General features: G+C 38.0%; 1 protein-coding gene and 1 long non-coding RNA gene across 12 annotated transcripts in view; both read left to right on the top strand.

Annotated features, from left to right (window-relative positions):
* The window catches only part of TPK1 (thiamin pyrophosphokinase 1), a 354,405-nt gene that overhangs the window by 89,682 nt on the left and 241,212 nt on the right, over nucleotides 1-23,511 (top strand). The gene's annotated exons all lie outside the window — the stretch shown is intronic.
* Nucleotides 10,446-11,769, top strand: LOC131508805 (uncharacterized). Its single transcript, XR_009260159.1, has 2 exons — nucleotides 10,446-11,097; nucleotides 11,147-11,769. It is a non-coding gene; the product is annotated as an uncharacterized LOC131508805 (long non-coding RNA).

Here is a 23,511-nt window from a genome sequence, read left to right on the forward strand (position 1 = left end):
CTTATTGATTAGTTTTCCCCTGCACCTGTTTATGTGACAGGTTATGCAATTTACATTAAATGACTAAAGAAGAGCTTCAAGGGAATTTAAAAGTGGAGGTTTTTAAATGTATTTTCTTTTTAATACTTCATGAAGTTTCAGTGATTTTCTTGGTTACAGGCCTGGGTCATTTTTATTTCTACTTGTCCCAGCCTTTTATATACCCAGTTTGATCTGGGGATAGAAACTAAGTATATAGATAGGTAGGTGGATAAAAAGGCAGATAGAAATGTAGTTAGTATCTAACTTTTCTGTTAACTATCAGAGGTTATTGGCATTTGTGAATGGATATTGTCCTCAGATTTCTTAACCTTTTTTTTTTTTTTTTTTGGGTCAGGCTTTCTCTTCCAGTAATTGTCTTTCTCATCCTGAAATATGTGTTAAATGAACAAAAATAAGGATGTCTGTGTTTGAAGGATTCTGCTTATTTCTTGTTGTGTAGATCAGTTATTCTCCACTTGAGGTCACCATGCTAACCAGGATCTTTAAAGGTATTTGGAAAGATCTGAGTTACATAAAATTAAAAAAACAAACGAAGAAATAAAAAATCTAACGTTTACTTACCTGAGATGAGGTGATAGATAGACCATAGATCAGGTTTTTAGGAGTTTGACTTCTTAAAGAATATCTTCATTAAAAAAATTTTTTTTAATGTTTATTTTTTTTGAGAGAGAGAGAGAGAGAGAGAGAGAGAGAGTGAGCGGGGGGAGGAGCAGAGAACACAATGGAGACAGAATTTGAAGCAGGATCTGGGCTCTGAGCGGTCAGCACAGAGCCCAACGTGGGGCTTGAACCAACGAAGCTAGAGATCTGAGGTCAGATGTTTAACCCACTGAGCCACCCAGACGCCCCAAAAATATCTTCATTTTTAATGTGAGTTCACAGCTTTTCTCTATTTTCCATTTGACCCATAGAACATGTGACCATGTTAATTATATTATGAGTAGACTATCAGATTACATTGATGCCAACGTGATTTGTTTTCTCCTGTAAAAGGAGTTAGTTTTCTTCACTTGATTTCTTTCTTTTTCATTTCTCTGGCAACAAAGCTTCAGATCATGCCAGAGTACGGGGGTATGGGCCCCGTACTCCAGCTCATTTTTGATGAGGCTTTAAGTCCTACATCATTTGACAAATCAGGCAGGTCTTTTAGGTTGAAAGACCTATTACTGCCCATGCAGTATACATGAGTCAAAATAGAACAAGGTCTTTGGTGTTATAAAAACATCCATGTTTTCCCTTCTGGTTCATTTGTAACTGCTTGTTGAGGATATTCACAGACAGAAGCACGGAGGCATGAACACTTCTTCATGAAGGCAGGTCTGAGGCTCTGGGAGCCACAAGTCCTTAGGATGATCTTGCTCATCCTTGTTTCTTAAGTAGCTGAAATTATTGTAGTATGTGATTAAATGTACTTGGTCATGTCTGTATGCCTTTTGCTTTCTTTTTTAAACAAAAATACCTTACACTTATAAGTGCTTATAAAGCAGTTTTTAATAGAATCCTGACGTGCTCCATGAATTAAACTGATCTTGTGCTAGTGATTAGTATGCCATCAGATTAAAGTTTAGATGATGTAGAAATCTGCTATAAGGCAACTTCAATAATAGTTTTGTTGTATCAACCTTTTGCTTTAAAAATTGTGCACTCCAGGATTCTCTAAGCTTGTTTTTAACCTGGTTATTTGCGGGGAAGGTCTACCAAAGTTAACAAATTTATATTGTGTAGTTTTCTTGTCTTCCTTTTCTATTCACTGGGACCTCTACCTCATTTTGGTGTCCAATATGACACCTTCAAATAAATGAAATTCAGTAAAAGCCACTTTTAGGTGTAGATTGGTTGAATTGATTGGTTTACTTTAATATGCTTGGTATCAACCCGCGTTTTAATCCCACTGTATCTGTTTGAGTACTTTATCCCTGTTAGATTTCCAGGGAAACATGGTTTTTGACAATCACCTTGAAATTTTGAAATCACCTTAACGCTATTCCTACAGCTCACTCACCAGCTAGTCCTGGTCCATTTTTTTAATTAATTAATTAATTAATTTATTTATTTATTAACATTTATTCAGTTTTGAGAGACAAAGAGACAGAACATGAGTAGGGGAGGGGCAGAGAGAGAGGGAGACACAGAATATTAAGCAGGCTCCAGGTTCTGAGCTGTCAGCCCAGAGCCCGATGTGGGGCTCGAACTCATGGACTGTGAGATCATGACCTGAGCCGAAGTCGGGTGCTTAACCAACTGAGCCATTAAGGGGCCCCAGTAATTTTTTTAGAGTATGTTTCTGGGGTGCCTGTGTGGCTCAGCCGGTTAAGCGTCCGACTCTTGGTTTTGGCTCAGGTCGTGATCTCATGAATTTGAGCCCAACGATGGACTCTGTGCTGGAGCCTGCTTGGGACTCTCTCACTGTTCCTCCTCCACTCGTGGGCATGGGCGTGCACGTGCGCTCTCTCTCTCTCTCTCTCTCTCTCTCTCTCAAGCATTAAAAAAAAAAGAGTGTTTCTACATACACTATGGTTTTTTCTCTGGCCTCCTCTCCCAGAGCTATTAATGATTGATTTAATTAAAAATGATTTTTTTTTTTGTTTTGCACAACATAGATTTTTTATGTGTATTGCAAACTCCCTCTCATTCTTTAAGATCCGACACCAGTGCTGTCTCTTGTGAAGGAGGGCTCCCTTAGCTCTCCCACTTATCAGAATCTTCTTTATAGTATTTGTATTGTTTTCCTATTACTCATAAATGTCCCCTTATCCCTCTTGGAGGATAAGCTCCTTGAAAATGGATATAAAGTGCTTTTCAGATGGTGTTTCCTCTTCTCTCCTGTGAGACTAGCCTGGGGGGTAGCGATTATAGGTCATGCTGGCAGTTGCTTCTTTTCTAGATCCTGGGAATCCTCTTCCCCTAATGTGAACTCCTTAGCAGGAGCATGCATGTGGGCTCTCTTTTGCTCTTCTCTGATTCTCAGAGAATCAGAGGCTGATCCTCAGCCTCCGTTGAGTCCCTTTTTACTTATGCTAAACTTGGGCCCTGTCTCTCATTTCTTCCCCCTCTGCTCTGTGACTCCCAGATGCTTATTTGGTATGTCCTTGTACAACCATTTAGAACTGATTTTTTTCACTAATCTCTCATTCTTTTCACATAGCTCATGTGCCAATGTATTCCTTTTTTGCATCTATGATTTTATGCGTTTGATGGTTGGGGTGCTAACAAATATGTCATTGGAATATATCCTCTTTGTTCATTAAGGTATTATGGGTAAGGTACATCTTTTGTTGTATAGAAGGATATAAAATCATGCAGTTAAGCAGTACTCCTATCTTTTGACAATCTCTCAAGAAATTTATCATATGTTCTCATTGTAATACTCATAAAGCTCCTTTCTTTAAAATAATTTTGTTGTGAGAACTGTAAATTAATTTTATTTTTGTGAATTATAAATGTTTTTCTCTAGATATCTTTTTAATTTTAATTTAATTTTATTTAAATTTCTTTTAAAGAAGTTTAGTTATTTTGAGACAGAGAGAGTGGGGAGGGGCAAAGAGAGATTGTGTGTGTGTGTGTGAGAGAGAGAGAGAGAGAGAGAGAGAGAGAGAGAGAGAGAATGAATCCCAATCAGGCTCCTCACTGTCAGCATGGAGTCAGATGCAGGGCTTGAACTCATCAGCCAATGAGATCAGGACCTGAGTTGAAAACAAGAGTGGGACATTTAACCAACTGAGCCACACAGGTGTCCTGTTCTCTAGATTTCCATCTTTAACTATAGAAATAGGTGTGCATTATAAAAGTTTTAAACATCAGTTTATAATGAAAAATCAGTCCCTAGTGACTATTTACCATTCTCTTTATTGCTTTCTTCATGCTTGTAACTTTTGCTTTTTAATTATCCCCTATGAAACGATTTTTGAATGTATTTTTAATATCAGGGTAATGGATGAAATATTACTACTACATAGGAAAATCCTCCGGAAATGGTGAGTGCCAGGCCATGTGACTGTGTGCTTCATGGCAGTAGGCATTTTCACTGCCTGTTTTACTTCATTCTGTAGGCCATTTAGTTCTGTTTCCTAACAAGTACTGTCAGTTTTTCATGTGACCAGAAAATGGATTCCAAGTTAGTATGGGATATATGTATATGTATATGTGTATGTATATGTATGTATATATGTATATCTATATGCACACACATGTTTATATGTATTTACATGTGTATACATGTATGCATACATATGTATGATTATTTACATTTGTTCCATGTTTAATTTATACATGAATTTGCATGCACATGCATACACACACTCACACACACACACACGCGCACACAGTGTTTTTGCTTGATGTTAAGCCTCAGTGTAAGTGAGCCTGATGTGTGGTCCGTGAGAGGAGTACGTGAACATTGTGGATAGTTATCCTTGCTCAGGAGGCTAAGCAGCACTAACTACCCACGGGAAACTAAGTAGAAGGGAAAAAAGTCTCAAAATGTTCTAGTTTTACAGTAAGTAGGTGGTGGACTCCCACTTAAAACCTAGAAAACGTAAGTCAAACATCACCTTTGGATAACTCTCCGGGGGTGAATTCGACATTTTGCATTTCTTGTAGTTAATAGTACTAGTCCTTCAGAGCGCAGTGCTCAGGTGTTAGATGGCCCTCTCTGAAGTGCAGACATTGTCACACTCAACAGCTCTTCTCAGCAACCCGTTAACAAGAAGCAAATGTGTCTCTGTGGTGTTTTTTCTCTATTTCAGTCTAATATACAATAACCCATTTAATGTGAAAGACTTCTGAAAGAGCAGGCTTGGGAGAAGCAGCCAGAGAAACATGGTGGAGTCCATCGTCATTTTCTCCCACACTGTATTGTATGTTGTGCTCTTAAGGATCTAGAAGCATTTATTTTTCCTTGGTCCTCCTTTAAACCCTATATACTGTTAGGTGTTAGATAAGCTCTGTTGTCTCTGTGTGTATTGTTCGTCCCACTTTGCTTAGTGGCCTCTCTTTACAATAGAGTGTTTCAAGGCCAGCTACATCTGGAATTTTATTTAATTGATTATAGATGACCACTGGTTAATATTTGTGTACAATTGTAGATTAAAAAGTAACTTGAACTTTTCCGTAGTATTAGTCTTTGGCGGAAGCTGAGCGCCTCCGAGATTTTAGTTTTACAAGAATAGCTGCTTGGAGTCTTTGGAAAGAAGCCGCCCCTGGGAAGTAGAAAAGATAGTGAGAGGGTGTAACGAATGGACTCTTTACCACCTTGCTAGGAGACAGATATTTGGCTGAGAGAAAATCTGGTCTACATTCTTTCTATGTCTAGAGGTTACTGGTGATGTTCAGTACAACTTGAATGGGATACCAGAGGAGAAACTGTAGTGCAAAACACTTGTTTAAATTACTAGAAGAGAAACACTGTTGAGAGGAAATATGCTACTTTTGAACATGTTTAGTAGAAACTGGACAGTGAGAATTGTTTGATTCATCTAATGGCAGAGTCTACAGAAATGAAAGTGACACCTTCTAGGAAGGCTTCCTTGCTATCTAAATAGTTACCATGGATTTAGCTTTTAGGGATGAGCTGGTTACGACTGCTTGGATAGGTAGAATATCATGTACGTTCCTGTCATTTGAATACATTGAGGCAAAGACCTAGCGGATATGTTATCTGGGAACATGCTAGGCTTTAGGGTATTCAGATTTTAAGTTAGGATGATCTGGGAGGCATCTGTTCTAGTAATGAGCAGCTTAGTCGTTAGACTTAAGAATCCTGTAATAGTTAAGCCTATCACAGTTTATTGAACTACCAAATTGACACCATTTGTGTCATTTTCTATGCTTAGTGTTTCGCAGAACTTATGCTTTGAGCACATTTAAGTGAACATTGAGCCAAAGATCCGATGAGCAATTTGCATACTTCGTTCAGGTCCATTAAGTAAAACAGTTATGTACAAGCTGTGGTCCCTGTAAATAAGGCTGGCAGAAAAGATCCGTCCCAGTCATACGGAAACATTTGGGAGACTACAAAAAGATTATTTAATATAGAGCACATTTCAATATATTAGTGGCACAGAACAAGATACATTTTGTTTGATATGAGGCCAGAGATGTATTTTACTATTCCCATCCCCAAGATGATGGTCCATTTCTGCTGAATTAGATCTTTTATCATTCTGGGTATTATAATACAAATATTATCAGATACTAAAGACCTCTGTGTTATTTTTATTCCCAGGATCCGCTCTGAGGCCTTTGTGTTGTTTTAGTAACCATAATGTCATAGGGAATGTCGGGAATTTGTACCACAGTTTTGGTACTTGATATTTGAAATGCATTTATAAATCTTGTATTATACTTTCTAATTCCATGGTACTTTATGTAAATTGCTGCACTTGATGTTCTAAAGACAGGTCATTTTTAAATACCAAGTTTCCCAGCATTACATTTTGTAATATGTATACTAAAAGACCAAAAAAATCCATTATTTTGTTTTTTAATCCATATTTAAAAAAAGTTTTTAATGTTTATTTTTGAGAGATCTTGACAGAGTATGAGTGGGGGAGGGGCAGAGAGGGGGCACGGGGGACACAGAATCCGAAGCAGGCTCCAGGCTCTGAGCTCTCAGTACAGACGCCAACGTGGGGCTTGAACTCATGGCCCTAGAGATCATGACCTGAGCTGAAGTAGGATGCTTAACCGACTGAGCCACCCAGGCGTCCTCATCCATACTTTCTGAGCATTGTCTGTGGCAAGCAATGTACAAGGATTGTATACCAGTGAGAAAGACACAGGCCCTTTCCTTAAAGTGCTTGCAGTCTAATGTCTAATGTACCCAGTCCCAATGTGTACATCTTAATAGTCTCTGTAAAGTGTATTGTTGTGGACTGATTTGTTTCCCCCCAAATCATATATTGAAGCCCCAATATGATAACATTTGGAGATAGTGCCTTAAAGAGGTAATTAAGTTTAAATGAGGTCTTAGGTGGGGTCCTTACAAGAAGGGGAAGAGACACTGGGCATGGTGCTCAGAGTAAAGGCCATGTGAGGGCGCAGTAAGAAAAAGTGCCCATCTGCAAGCTAAGGAGAGAGGCCTCAGGAGAAACAGCTGACACCTTGATCTTTGACCTCTAGTCTCCAGAACTGTGAGAAAATAAATTTCTGTTGTGTAAGTCACCCAGTCGGTGGTATTTCGCTACAGAAGTCCTAGCAAACTAATGAAGTTACATATAAGGCTTCTGGGCAAGTGGAGAATTGTTCAGCTCTCTCTTCTCTGTAAAATAGCATTGATCTCAAAGGTCTGTTTTATTTGTAAGCCTGGTGCCAGGTTTTCTTATAGGCAGTCTTGATCTTACTTAGTACTTTGTAGCTTCAATCAATTACTGGTAGGCATTGATACTCCCTTTGATTCGATTCCATATAGCCTCAGACTGATATCGCCCCCCTTATTTAAAATTTTTTCTTGTACATTTATTCATTATTGAGAGACAGAGACAGAGCACAAGGGTGGGAGGGGCAGAGAGAGAGGGAGACACAGAATCTGAAGCAGGCCCCAGGCTTCGAGCTGTCAGCACAGAGCCTGACATGGGGCTCGAACTCACAAACTGCGAGATCATGACCTGAGCCAAAGTCGGATGCTCAATCGAGTGAGCCACCCATGCGCCCCTGGCCCCCTTGTTTAGAGAAGACATTTCAGTGACTTCAGAGGAACAGTGGAAATTTAAAAAAATCATATAAGATATTAATTTGATGGATATAAATAGATTTGGAAAATAAATTTTGGACATGTTAAACAAATACAGGAAAAAGTGTAGACCAAATAGAGGAAAATACAAATTTAAGTAACTTAATTGCCATTGATTATTTTCAGCATTAATTTATTACCCTGTATATACATTATTTGCTTTTCTTGTAAAACCTCAATTAGTTCTTTGCATTACTTTGGGACCATTATAAACTTCAGTCTGGGTATTTGGTAGGTCATTTGACATCACGCCAACCTTAAATGGACTTTCCCCCCCCTTTTTTTATAAAAGGATGTGGTTTTTATAAGATGTGGTCTTTTCTGTGGTCTCGTGGCCAGCCCTTTTACATTAGCTTTGTTTATTGAGTGGTAAATAAGGGATTGCTAATCCCACCCCCGGACTCTTGGTGACACTATCTGTTGGTGCTTGGTAAGATCACCAAGGATAGAAGGATGTTTAAGATGAGGGGGGGGCAGGTAGCTTTTAAACTAAGACATAAATATGCTTATAAAGAAAGGTTGTTCCTGTGTCTGCTTTATTTTTATTTTATTTTTTTGTAGTTTTGTGTTTCTGACTTGAAACATACAGTTCTTTTTCTTTCTTTCTTTCTTTCTTTCTTTCTTTCTTTCTTTCTTTCTTTCTTTCTTTCTTTCTTTCTTTTTCTTTTTTTTTTTTTTTTTTTTTTAGATTTGGTTTCAGGTCATCTCTACACCCAGTGCATGCCCTGAGCTCACAGTCCTGAGATGAAGAGTGTCATGCCCCACTAACTGAGCCAGCCAGGAGCCTCTAGACATATAGTTCTATAATGAAAATATTTCAGATATGTTACATTCTTTCTAATATATACATGAGGAAAATACCTCCTCTTTCTTCACCCTGAATTCCTGCTATGTTAATAATGTATTAACATGTGTTAATACACACACACACACACACACACACACACACACACACACTTGGGTAGTCTTTATGAGGTGAGTAGACTCATTGATGGAGCCATACTGGAAAAAATATTCAGACTGTCCAAGGATGGTAAATAAAGTGCGTTAGTGAAATCAGCCAAGATATGTTTGCCAAACTTTCACCTTTTAAAAAGTTACCTGCCTCTCTCTTCTTTCATTCTTAAGAGACTTCAGAAAGTTTCTTTCTTAAGCAACTTAAATAGTGAAAAGGGGAAAATACCAGTGTTGGTTGTTATTTTTCCCAATCAGTAATAAATGAATAACTCTAAGAATTGAGCATTATAAAATACTTTAAATTCTTTCACTCTACAGTTGAAATTTATAGATCAGTGGTCAATGTGTAAAACACATTTCCAAGGTAGTGGATGTCAATGGAAAAATAAAAGGATCATCCAGAATAGTTGTTTTTGATTCTGCCATTAAATAAAACTGTTCTGTAACTTTATATTGAAGATGAGAGTGTCAAAAAATGCACCTTCCCCTCCTGTATTCTATCATTCCCTTTAAGAACATAGGAGTATTTTGCTTGCTGACTAATGTGATCATGTCTTTGGGATGTTCTTGGAAGTTAAGAACAGGAGACAGTAGAGGATAAATAAGGTATAATGGATTTTTTTCAGCAGTCAATAACTTCAGGTTATGTTAAAAAATAGATTGGTAACATATGTTTAAAATGTTCTAATTATTACCAGCCTGGATCACCCATTAGACAGATATTTATTGAATATGTAACTTATTGTGGTTACAAACCCGAGCTAGTCTTTTTATTTAAAGATTACTTTGTACATCTTGTTTAAAATGCATTTGGTAATTTCAGGCCTTTTCTTGGGGTTTCACTGGCACTCATTCATGATTCTCAGCACTGCACATTACTTCCTGTTCAATGGCGTTTAGAATATTGCAGAAATAATAAAAAGGGTATTACCTTTGTACTGGCTGGAAATAGGCAGGCTTTGTCATCTTGGAGAGAGGAGACAGAGATAAATATAGACTAGAATTTGTGTGGATATGAATGTAAATAGAAAATTTAGGAATCTTGAGAAATATAAATATGCCAACTTTAACATCTATATATTTGTTTAACTTAATAGATTTATTTTCACTTACCTCCAGATGCTTGAATTCACCAGATTCTCCTTTGCTTTGATTATGTAGGCAGGACTATTAGTTTTGGTTTCCTTACTTTTTAACTTTATTAATGCCAATTATTACTAAATCAAAGATGTCCTTAGAAAGTAAGCTTTTAATCATAATATTCAGTAGGCCTCTGCGTGCTGTAGTCACAAGCTCTCACTGCTTGAATAAAATACCATCTCTCATTGTTGGAAGTGGGATAGGAATATTGTCATAATGGTAAACGCAGAACAGTGTGTCTGGTTTTTAATGGATATTTTTAACAGAGGCCTCCATAATAACTTTCAGTCCCTTTGTGCCCTTTTATATTTTGTCTTATATAACAGAGCAAAAATATAACATGTGAATGTTACAAGTTAGTCTACAACTGGTATCTTTCCCCAATCATAACAGAATTGTAAGCATGCCTTAATAACTTACTCATATTTTCTTGGAGAGGTGAATTGTTTATGTTCTCAGACAGTAACAATAATTTGAGATATATATGCTTTCTGGGTTTTAAAGAAGCAACACTCCTTTCCTCCAGAGAAAAATAAATAGAAAATATATGCAAACTTTCTTTTTCTTTTTTTATAAATAGAAAGTAATCTTTTCATACTTAAAAGCATTAAAGGCTGGGTATGTAGGTTTAGTTAAATGTGGTATAGAAATGGTTTGGAGGTTTCTACCTGCAGAAAATGATTTTTCTAACTCTCCGTAAGCACACAACTGTGAAATGCTGCAGCTAAGTAGAATCCTGAGGCCTTCGACACTAACTAGAAACATTACTACTCATGGAGTTTACCAATGATTTGAGGTTGTGGTATGAATGTGTATATTTTATCCTTTATTAGGTACAACTGGCATTTAAGTTTCTGGAAGGAAGACTGAGCTGTGCAATTCCTGTATTTCTTGTAAAACAAAAACAAAACAAAACTCTAGTTATGGCGAGTTTGAATGAGCTGGGAATCTCCGCACACTGGACATTTTTTCCCCACTAACTTTACTTTTAGAAGTTGCGAATCCGAAATGTCAAATTCCCAATCAGTATGAAGACAGCTTGGTAAAGATTCTGTCCATGTTCTGATTTCTCTGATCTCTCCACTAATGAGACTCCATGTTGAATGTTGGTCTTGGTACTTGGGGATCTTTCCCATGAAAGAGGTTCAGTTATATTTACTCTACGGTACTGTGTCAGGAATGGTCATTAATGATTTTATATGAAGATTTTGAATACTTGTTAAACACAGGTTGGAACAACCTGTTAAACACAGGTTTAACAATACTTGTTAAACACAGGTTGGAACAAACTGGAAGTGTTCATGTGTTACTCAGTGACCATTTCTATTTCAGGATCATACAGATAACTTCATTAGCACTTCGACTTCAGAATTAATGTAAAATTTACTTTTGTCTACTGAGCATTTTGGGTTTCTTGTAAACAATTTTATGTTATCACACAATTGTTGATGGTATCAGCTTATTTTTCTTAATTTTCAAAAATGTTTATCTATATTTGAGAGAGAGACAGAGATAAAATCCAAAGCAGTCTCCAGGCTCTGAGCTGTCATCACGGAGCCCTACGTGGGACTTGGACTCACAAGCCATGAGATCATGACCTCTGAGCCACATCGGATGCTTAACTGATTGAGCCACCCGGGCACCCCCAGTGGTGGCAACTTACTAATTTTGAGTGGTGAACTAATTGTAATTTCACAGATTTTATATTCAGTTTTGAATCAAAAGTAAAAGGCCATGTATTCCTCATGGTACGTGGACAGTGTCACTTCAGTAAATTTAAGTAGGATCTCAAGCAAAATATTAGTTAATTGAATTTGTTTTTTCAGGTTAATGAATGATACCAACATACTTCTGTAACTCATTTTGTGGCAACCAACCAATAAATATGTCACCAAAATAAGGGAGAAAACATTACAGAGATAAATATAACAAGTTATTTACAACGGTGGAATAAAAAATTGTAAATTGAATGCACTTAAAAATGAATATAGGAGAACGTTTATCACCAAAGTTTTTGTTATTACCTGTATTCTTTTTCTTTCTGGGATGTATGGAGATAGCCTTCAGCTGTCATCTGATGGATGTTGTTGGGTTCATCAGATTAGGAGGTTATTTTTTTGATTGATTAATTGGATACTGTCATCGTCCTTATTTCGTTTGGCCTTTCCAGACAGCACATTTTCACCTTTGGTATCTTAGGTAAAACTTCTGGCAACACTGCTCCAAAACAAACTCTAATACCTGTTTACTACCTGTTTTCATCTTCTCACAACATCAGTCAAATAGTGTGGTTTTAAAAATTAATTTATGAGGGGCGCCTGGGTGGCTCAGTCGGCTAAGCGTCCGACTTCGGCTCAGGTCATGATCTCACTGTCCGTGGGTTCGAGCCCCGCATCAGGCTCTGTGCTGATGGCTCAGAGCCTGGAGCCTGTTTCAGATTCTGTGTCTCCCTCTCTCTGACCCTCCCCCGTTCATGCTCTGTCTCTCTCTGTCTCAAAAATAAATAAACGTTAAAAAAAAAATCAAAAAAAAATTAATTTATGAAATTGGTTGCTTTTCTAATTGGCTTCTTCATATTCACATGATCCTACTTTGGCGATTTGGACAATATGATAGATGATGATGGTAATTATCATTTTTTAAGTAGCAACTGGAAACTTTCTTCAGTAAATAAAAACTATTATTTACTACTTATTTATTTATTCAGTTAATACTACTGAAGGGAATTAAATAATTGCAAAACCTATTTTTACTCAAGAGTATTTGGTAAATATGTCTGTAGGTAACCAGTATTGCGAAGGGATTGAAATGCACATATTTCTGAGTATGCCAAAATAATAAAATCCAAATTTCTGTGTCTGGATGAGTTAGAGAAGATTTTCCAATGTCAAAAATCCCTTCAGTTCTCTTTATTTGATTGTCTCAGGGAAAGGGAATCTTTCCTGAACAGATTTTACAAGGATGAATAAAGAAGTGTTGCTTTGAGCTTTTGGAGGTAAGCATTCTATGAAAGCAGATAAAGTCCGGGGGCTTTTCCTGAGATTTAAATTCATTAGCACAGCACGGATGGTGACCATAAAAAAAGAGTCCAGGTTTTAAGTGGACACACTGATGTCAGGAGTGGACGCTTCAGTGTTTCTCTGCTTCAGACTCCTTTGCCATCTGTGGCCGACTTAAATAAAGCAGTGTTTTTTAACCGTATTGCCTCCTCCCCAGCTTTGCTTTACACCAGTGCTTGGAGAACAGTGATACCTAATTTTAATTAAACGGCATGGAAGTGTTTCCATGGGGAATTGCATGTAATGAAATTGTTGGAGCTCATACCTTCCGTTATTGGATTAAGGTGTGTTTTCAAATTGCTAAACTGATGCTACCTTTATTATGGTTGGCCTGAAAGACGCTTTCCCCTGGAAATTTCCGGATTTGTCTCTTAGCACATTTGAAACCGCCTGTCGTTTCTCTTAAAATCCGAGCCCCTGTGGGTGTACACCCGTTGTTTCCCACTAAGGAGGGCTCGCTCTTAGAAGCCATCCTTCGCCACCACCCTTCTTTCTTTCAGCCTCACAGAAGTATAGCAACTGTTGCCTGTTTTCTCTTGACACTGTTGTCATGTCCTCATCCATTCTCTCGTGCCCCAACTAATCTCTTCCGGGTACTAGTCCTGTGCTGCTTAGTTCCAGTTGGCCTGGGCCTTCTCTGCCTACCAGTGATGGGTTTCCCTTTCTCTCCTGTCTGCCATTTTTAGGTTCATTTATTCTCCCTGTTCAGAAGCTTTGTCCCCGTTGCCTACAGGATCAAGTTTCCACTCCTTCAGCCTGTAGGCTTCTGTATTTCACACTTCTTTACTATCCTCATTCTTACATGTGCTGTTGTCACAAGTAGGCTTTTGACTTCAAGGGTGAGGTCTTTGATTTTTATCTCTTAAAAATAGCACCTTGCATGTTGTGGACCCTTGGAGATGATAGAATCTAATCTCCGTTATTTGTCCCTCTGTCTGCTTGCCTTTCTGCCAGTCAGTCTTCTGTCTTCCTGTCTCTGCTTCTGTCTATGCCATTTGGTCTACTGTCGTCTCACGTTCTGCACTTCCTTTTGAGGAAAATTCATCTCATGTCTCCTATCTCTTTTACCTGACATCTACCCCAACTTTGTTTTGTTTTGTTTTGTTTTGTTTTTAGTAGACATGTGACTCATTTTCTATGGTTTTTCTAGATTTCCAAGATACAATAATCAAATTTTTTTTTCACAGAACATCCTTCTGTTGCCTTTCTGGGGTTTGATAACACGAGAACTCTGTATATTGTATGCCAAGGAAAATTACCCTTGGAGAGTATACAATATTTTAAAGAATTTAAAATGTACAAAGCAGATGAGTTCTTCATTTTGTATTATCTTTTGTATTTCTGATTACTTTGCATCCAGTGAAAGTGATAAGTTACTATTACAGGTGATGGCAAAGTTGACACAGAACCATTGCTTTTTACATTTAAACAACGAATCCAAATACTCTTGACAGTTCAGATCTGCTCCTTCTGCCACCTGGTAGCATGTCAGGTCTCTGTGTTGCAGTCACTTCAGAAGATAATCTGTCAGCTCACTAAGCAGTTAAATGCAGAGTTATCATTTGACCCAGAAGTTCCACTCTGAGATGTGTCCCCAAGAGAAAAGGAAATATACATCCATCTGAAACCTGTATGTGACTGTTCACAGCACCATTGCTCATAATAGCCAAAAAGTGGAAACAATCCTAATGTCTATTAACAGGTGAATGGAGAAAAAAAAATGCTACGTCCATACCTTGGAAAAATGTTTAGCTGTAAAAAGGAATAAAATACTGATAATCTGCTACAACATGGATGACCCTTGAAAACATTAAGGTAAATGAAAGAATCCAGACACAGAAGACCACATATTTCACAGTTGCATTCATATAAAATGTCCAGAACAGGTGAATCTGCAGAAACTGAAAATATACTAGTGGATGCTTACGGCTCAGTAATGGGAATGTGGGGGAGAATTATTTAATAGGAATAGGGTTTATCTTTAGAGGGATGAAAACATTCTAAACCTGATGGTGATGATGGTTGCATACCTCTCTGAATATTCTGCAACCGTTAAAATTCTTTAATGGCATCAGTGGGATGGTGGGGGATTACATCTCAGTCAGCGGTCACAAAATAATACACATTAAGGTGTAATTTAGGATCTTGTAAACTTTATTAGTCTAATGACTTTTAATGTTTATCTTGATTAGGATATTCCCTTTCTTACAAGCTTTAATTTACACCCAGATTTGTCTCACGTTCCATCCTCACTTCTGGATATATTCATGGAATTTGGGCTGGTGGCTCTGAAATTTAACATGCATTAGAGTTACTTGGGAGGACCCAACTCCAGCGGGTCAGATTTAGTATGTCTGGCGTCAGGCTCAAGAATTTCCCTGACATTCTGCGTTGATAGTGCAGAGCCTGCTTGGGATTCTCTCTCTCTCTTTCTCACTCTCTCTGCCCCTCCCTTGCTAGTGTTCTCTTTAAAACTTGAAAAAAAAAAAAAAAAAAAAAAAAGAATTTGCCTGACAGATTTTATGAGAACTCCTGGTACGGTTTGAGCCTAGTGCTTTAAGTCTTACAACATCATTTGTTTAGCATGTTTATTAGCTTCTAAGCTAATGGCCTTGGTAGACCTTGATTTCAGCTCTATAGGATCTCTCCCATTCTGCTGTTCTCATACAGCATCTCTGTTTTACCAATGAGAACATAGCTCTTTAGTGTTCTGATTTCCTTTGGTGAGCACACCTCTCCCCTGGTCTGCCTAAGGGGCTTGATGTCTGAATGAAAGGTTCTTACTTACTATTCAACTTTTTAAGCTCAATTTCCTTTCACATTTGTAGCACAATTTTCTTTGCGAATCTGCCTTAGAAACTTTATGCTGCACAAAATAAAATTTTTTTGCAGAAAGAAATGAAAAGCAGTTTGTTTATAAAGTGATACACTTAAGCTAGATGCAAATGTCACTTACCATTTTTTGGTGTACTTCACTATAGTCTTAGTATTTGTTTCGATTCCCAGATTAAAGGGTGACTTCAGTTTGTTTTAATTAGAGCTTTCTTATCTGAAATATTTTCACTAGGTAAGCTCTATGTGGAAACATATGACAAAGCATCCATTATTGGCAAATGCTAAAGGAAACTGCTTTCGGAGGAAATTTATCTTCTTGATTTAATGCAAGCAAACAAAACATTTTCTGAAAAGGAAATATCCTTAGGATCCTGTCATCATAAAGTCCTTAAGCCTCTTGTCCAATGTAGAGAATTAGTGATGGCTCAAAATACTTATTAAACTAATAAATGAATGAGCCATCGGCTGGGGATCTAGCAGATTGCTGGGATTACAGAGACAATGAGACCCTTGCCTTGAAGGGATTTACAGTCTGGTAGTGTGCCTTATAAATCAATCAGTGAGGATTTACTTAGCATCTGAGGTTTGCTGGTGCTGTGTGAGATGCTTGAAGGGGGTCTCAGAGACATAGAAGGGAGGCCCTGCCCTTGAGAGTTTTTAACCTGTTACGAGAGGAGACTCAGCACAAGAAATAACCACCTGACACGTGTAGTATATTGTGTGGTGGTGACTGCACTTGCCGCTGGAATTCAGAGTGGGGCACTGGGGATTGAGCTGGAGATGTGTGTGGACGCACACATCAGGACTCCATTGAAAAACAGCTGTAGGCAAAAATGTCATCTCTGAGAATAAATGGCAAGGAGCTCAAAAGTGGTGTTTCAAAAAGAAAAAAAAGCAACCAGCCAGAATGTAGAATTCTTTACTGTGCTGGTGTGGAAGCAGCAGCTGTTATCTATCAAACGGAGGAATCCTGATTCATGCTGGCCAGTTTAGTGCCCCTCTCCTGCCCACTGTGTTGTTAGAGGCCCTTTTATATGGGGCTCTGGGTGGCACCATAGTTTGGGGAACCGTCTGGAAGAGCAGAAAAATCTAGAAACCAAACAACAAACAGCTTACTTAGGATGTTTTACTATGCTGGAATGAGCAATGCAGAATTTTATCTTATGAACAAAGGTAGGAATATAATGAAAAATACAATAATGATAGAGAGTATTAGAAACCGAGTACTTTGGGCTTATCTGCCGCGTTTGAATGTTAGAAAAAATCTGAGGTCATTCTGACTTTGGAAAACTCTTTCCAATTTCCATTCTGAGCCAAAGTATTGGATGGTCTCTCTTTTATATAATGGTAGCAGTAACATAGACCCAAATGGGGAATGCTATGTGCCACAGGTGGACATTATATGCTTAAAACTCTGAATTTAACTTAAAAATTCCGGTTTGCATGATAGGTGTTGTATGTATGTGTATGGAATTACAGTTAAGTTTTTGTTGATTGTTTTATTATTGCACTAGCATTGGTCTTGTTTGAGTCCTGTGACTTAAACTTTATGAGAACATACTTGATTTAGCCAGATTTTTAAGTTGAGGCCATATGTTTGCTAAAGTGAATTAGTCAATAATTTATAAGTATGGTAGATATGTACATAATACATATTTACCTTTTTTTACCTTATTCCAAAAATGATTTAATAAGGAAATTTAAACTTAGCCTCCTTTTCAACACTGCTGATTAAAAATGTATATGTTTATACATATACAGTTTAATAAAATGTTTATCTTCCCCATAAAGACTGTATACTAATATTGGATTCTTATATCATATGTGGAAATATTTCCAAATGTATAAAAGACTAAAATGTAAAAAATAAAAATCTTGGAAGACAATCATTTAGGATATATGTGAATGTAGGGTTAGGGAAAGTCCATCCTAACTAGGGATGGGAAGCCCAGAGATTTCAAAGATAGGCATTTTGACTATATCAAAACCTAGTAAATTTTTACAGCTGAAAATATCATAAACCATGTTAAAAGAAAAACAACAGATTTGGAATAATAAGTATAAAGAGATGATAGATAAAAGGTTTTACCTATAATGTAAAGAGAATTTTTATACAGATGAATAAAGATAAGTAAAGACCAAATTTGTCAAAAAGTTTTGCCAAAGCTACAAGTAAGCATTTTAGAGAAAAACAAATTCCAGTGAACCCCAAACATATGAAAAGATGCTCAAAGATGCTCAGTGTATTTGGGGAATGCACGTTAACATAACGAGATACCATTTTATACCTATTAGTGTGACAGAAATGAGAGTAATCAGTCTTGCTGTTGGAGACAGGAAATGGGGCAATCTGCTGTTGTTAGCAGAGATGGGAACTATTACATGTTTTCTTTGGAAAATAATCTCGCTAACCTCTATTAACATAAAAAAATACATGTCCCTTTAATTCGGCAGTTCCAATTGTGACTATCCCATAGAAACATGAACAATATGTGAAATACATATGTGAAAAAATATTTCTATGTACCCATATATAGATATTTATTGCAGTACCTAACAGGCAGAAATCTGGAAAACAAGTAGATGCCTATCCATAGTTGAATATTATCATATATTACGGTATATCTGTGTCATAGAATGGTATGTCATTTGGGGGGAAAATTAGCTATGTTAGTTGCCTTGGAATTACAATGATGTATTACTGAGAAAACCAAGATACAGAAAAGTTCCAATTACATAATCCTCTCTTTGTAGAAGTTAAAAAAGAAAAGTTCATATGAGCATATTTTAGTGTATATATGTGAAAATTTATGTCTGTTTATAAATACAGAGACGCACAGCCCTAGTATGTGTGTTGGACAAGGGGGTTAAAGGAAGGGTATGAGATGTTTATATGCAAATAAAAAAGAGAAGGAGAGACAGAAAACCAAAAATGAGAGTATGAATAGCATAAGTAAAAGCATTTGTGATAGGAACAAATTTATATATGTAAGTTTTGAGACATTTATGTAAACTACGTACATGTATTTAAAAATCTAAAAAAGGTGAAAACAATCTCAAAGAGGGAGGGAGCTGGTATGTGTGTGCCAGAGAAATTGACCATGGACATCTCTTTTGGCTGGAAGATACGGGCAGACCTGTAATGGTGTGAAAAATGCCATTTGAGAACTACAAAAAGCTTATCTCTAGTGTTAGAAAAAAACTTTCTGAGATTGGCATGCCCTTTTATATTGCAACTCTGCACTTTCAGTTTATTGAGGAAAAACAACATCCCCAAATAGTATGCATTACTACATTACTTCGGTAAAGATGGATTATGATAACACTGGAGTGTGATACAGATAGGCTCTGGACCTAGTGGCACACTCACTGTATGAGGCAAGGTATGTAGTTTGACCGAGGGAGGTCAAAGAAGGCTTCCAGTTGGAAGCAGAAGAAGATGTGTTCTAGGCAGAAAGGCAGCAGGAGAGACCGCGAGAAGGCGTGTGGGTCTTTGTGTTAAGTACAGTGGAGCACACGAATCAGCTAAGCAGTAGGCTGTAAATGGAAATTGCTCCATTTTATTGACTGTAACACTCCGTCGATGCATTAGTATTTTACGTACCACTAAGAAAGACAGACATGCTTATTAAACTACTATACCAACATTTGTATCTCATGGTTTCTCTGAGATCCGAGAGTTCTGAAATTCTCAAGAATCCAGTAGCAATTTTGGCATCCATGGTTCTGGCTTAGGATCTCTTAGGAGGGTTACCCTCAAGATGTTGGCGGGGACTGGGGCACCTGGGTGACTCAGGCAGTTAAGCGTCTGACTTCGGCTCAGGTCATGATCTTGCGGTTTGTGAGTTCGAGCCCTGCATCAGGATCTGTGCTGACGGCTCACAGCCTGGAGCCTGTTTCGTATTCTGTGTCTCCTTCTTACTTTGCCCCTCCCCCACTTGTGCATGCGTGCGTGTGTGTGTGTGTGTGTGCGCGCGCGCGCGCGCGCTCTCTCTCTCTCTCCCCCTATCTCTCAAAGATAAATAAACACTAAGGAAAAAAAAAAGATGTTGGCCGGGACTATAGTGATTTGAAGGCTTGACTGGGGCTGGAAAACCCACTTTCAGGACGGCTGCCTCACATGGCTGACAGGAGGATCCCTCATGCCCCGTAGGGATGCTTGAGTGTCCTCACAACATGGCAGATACCTTATTGCAGAGTGAATGATCCATGAACATGAGTGAGGAGGATTCTGTACTGTCTTTTATGACTTAGGTTCATCAATCACATGGCATCACTTATAATATTCATTAGAAACGAGTCACGACATCCAGCCTACTTTCAGTGGGAGAGAAATTAGATTCTGTCTTCTGAAGCATCCAAGAAGGAGGGTCACAGCATATATGGGCATAATGGAAACCACAACGTATGGAAAAGGAAGTATAAGTGGACAAAATGGTTAGTTACTTTGTAAAACTTCATCATGGTCTTCCTCTTCTCAACCATTTTACAGAGGAGTTGTTGTTTTGTACCTTTTGACACATATTGTTCTCTATGCTATTAAGAAGATTGCTGATGAAGGAGTTTTAAACAAAATGATACACTATTGACTCCCAGGTTTTTTGTTTCCAAGTTGCTGTCAACAGAAATGTGGGTTTTAAGGCCAGCCCTTTCTTGACCTTACCAGAAAGTTAGAAAAATTTCCATTAACACAATCAGGATTTATTTTTCTTACTCAGATGGTTCTCAAATGGCTTATTGATTGAAATGTTGAAGAGTTTTCATGGTCCAGACAGGTCACTGGGAGTAACAAACCAAGTTTGTGCGTGCATGGATAGTGACAACTGTGTCGCAGTCGCCACCAGGCCCACAAGTGTTGATTAAATTAATTAGAACACACCCTTATTTCAAAATGTGAAAATATGAAAAAAAGTGTGGTTATTACTCAGTGATGTGTACAGCTATTGTTTTTGGTGGCTCAGCACACTCCCTTTTGGCTAGTTTTCTCTCTCTCTCTCTCTCTCTCTCTCTCTTTTTTGGGAGGTAATAGTTCCACATCCCACACACTTTAGGGGAATTGCTTCTCCCTCACCCTCACCATGCAGTCTTAGGGGATGTCGCCAGTCCTACCTACCCGTGAACTGTGGTGGTGGACCCCCAAGCTGTTATCCAGGGGACCACTGTGAATGCCTCAAGGATGGAGTCATGACTAAGTCTGTCAGTATCGTTTGGAGAATATTTGTAAACTAGAGGTAGCCAGGCTAACTGCCTCTTTGCAGTTGTCTCCTCACAGGAAAGATAAGTTCAGCTTCCCTTGCAGCCTTGTGTTCTGTTTTGGGCTTGCGGGGTGGGGTGGGGGGGCAAAATCCGCAGCAGAAAGCTATGAAACTAATAAGGCTTTTTGCAAATAAATCCACCGCTTTTGCTTAAGGTGGTTCAAGTTGAGATTAGTCCTGACTATTAAAGATTTGTAAAATATGATTTCTCTAGCTTTGTTTAGTGTTCTGCCTTTGTAGTAAAAAATGTCACATCACCCATAAAGGATGTTGTGATTTTTGTGTTATGAATTTGATGGTGACCAATCTGGTAGTTCTCACTAGCCTTTTTTTTTTTTTTTTTAATTTAGTCCCAGAGCTTGCTTGCTTGCTTTATGCATTTATTTGAAGTATAATTTATTGTCAAGTTAGCTAACATACAGTGTATACAGTGTGCTCTTGGCTTCGGGAGTATATTCCCATGATTCGTCACTTACATACAACACCCAGTGCTCATCCCAACAAGTGCCCTCCTCAGTGCCCATCACCCATTTTCCCCACCCCCATCAACCCTCAGTTTGTTCTCTGTATTCAAGAGTCTCTTAGGGTTTGCCTCCCTCTCTGTTGTAACTCTTTGTTTTTCATTCCCTTCCCCCGTGGTCCTCTGTTAAGTTGATCAGTTTCCACATATGAGTGAAAACATGATATCTGTCTTTAAGGGACTTACTTCACTTAGCATACATAATACCCTCCAGCTCCATCCACATTATTGCAAATGACTGCAAATGGCAAGATTTCATTCTTTTCATTGCTGAGTATTATTCTAGTGTGTGTGTGTATCACATCTTCTTTATCCATTTGTCAGTTGATGGAAACTTGAGCTCTTTCCATAATTTGGCTATTGTTGATTGTGCTGCTGAAAACATTGGTGTACATGTGTCTCTATGAATCAGTGCTCCTGTGTCCTTTGCATAAATTCCTAGCAGTGCTATTGCTGGGTCAGAGGGTAGTTCTATTTTTAATTTTTTGAGGAAACGCCATGCTTTTCCAGGCGGCTACACCAGTTTGCATTCCCATCAACAGTGCAAGAGGGTTCCCGTTTCTCCACATCTTCACCAACATCTGTTGTTTCCTGAGTTGTTAATTTTAGCCACTGACTGGTGTGAGGTGGTATCTCAATGTGGATTTGATTTGTATTTCCCGGATGATGAGCTATGTTGAGCATCTTTTCAGTGCCTGTCGGCCGTCTGGATGTCTTCTTTGGATAAGTGTCTTCTGCCCATTTCTTCACTGGATTATTTGATTTTTGGGTGTTGAGTTTGGTAAGTTCTTTATGGATTTTGGATACTAACCCTTTATCTGATGTGTCATTAGCAAATATCTTCTCCCATTCTGTCGGTTGACTTGTAGTTTTGTTGATTGTTTCCTTGGCTGTGCAGAAGCTTTTATCTTGATGAGGTCTCAGTTTGTAAATCCGGTTTTTGATGTGTAGCTAATGAGAAGAGAAGAAGAACATAAAAAAAGAGAAGATGAACATAAAAAAGAGAAGATGAAAAAAAGGGAAGATGAACATAGCTCATGTGTAGCTAATGAGAAGAGTAGATGTCTGAATTTGTCTTCCAAGAAAATAATGGAGATTTTAAGCATCGCTTACTGGTTTACATTTGATTTTGACCAACTTGTTTGACTAAGTGGAAGAATCATTTTGGAATAAGGAAAATTGAAGTTTTAGCAACGACCCCGGAAGTCTGAAGTGCTGATCATTCCAGTTTCCACAGGAGATGTTTGCGATGCTGAGCTTTAAGCTACTATAGAGGATTGCTCAGGAGAAGAAATAGTCTCATTAGATGTGAAGTTTGTTTTTTTACATTTATTTATTTTTGAGAGACAGAGACAGAGACAGAGCACAAGCAACAGAGGACGAGCTGGGGAGGGGCAGAAAGAGAAGGAGACACAGAATCTGAAGCAGGCTCCATGCTCTGAGTTATCAGCACAGAGCCCCCGACACAGGGCTCGAACCCACCAACTGTGAGATCATGACCTGAGCCGTAGTCAGTGCTCAACCGACTAAGCCACCCGGGTGCCCTAGGTGTGAATTTTGATAGTAATATTTTATACTGTTTACACAGTATTTACCTGAACATTAATAACTAGACACTCCTAAAAAATTCATTTTTTTGTCTTCTCTGATTTCTTACATATGCATTTTGTAAATTTTTTTCCATGCAGAGCCTTTCCATGCATTTTTGCATTTGTACCTAAGTATTTTGATATTTTTCAAGTGTTTATAAGCAATACTTTGTTTTAAATTTTGGTTTCCACATATTCACTGTCAGTATGTAGAAATGTGACTGGATTTCATGTGGAGTTGAAGAAGTCCTCATGTGAAAAATGACACTGTTTGTTCCCATAGGAAATAATGAACCACACAAATGACTGTTCTTATTTAGGCAAAATCTTCAAGATTTTTTTTTTATGATTTTTGAGGTTTTATGATTTTCAACCACATCGTATA

This window comes from Neofelis nebulosa, chromosome 4, assembly GCF_028018385.1.
Source record: "Neofelis nebulosa isolate mNeoNeb1 chromosome 4, mNeoNeb1.pri, whole genome shotgun sequence".
Classification (NCBI taxonomy): Eukaryota; Metazoa; Chordata; class Mammalia; order Carnivora; family Felidae; genus Neofelis; species Neofelis nebulosa.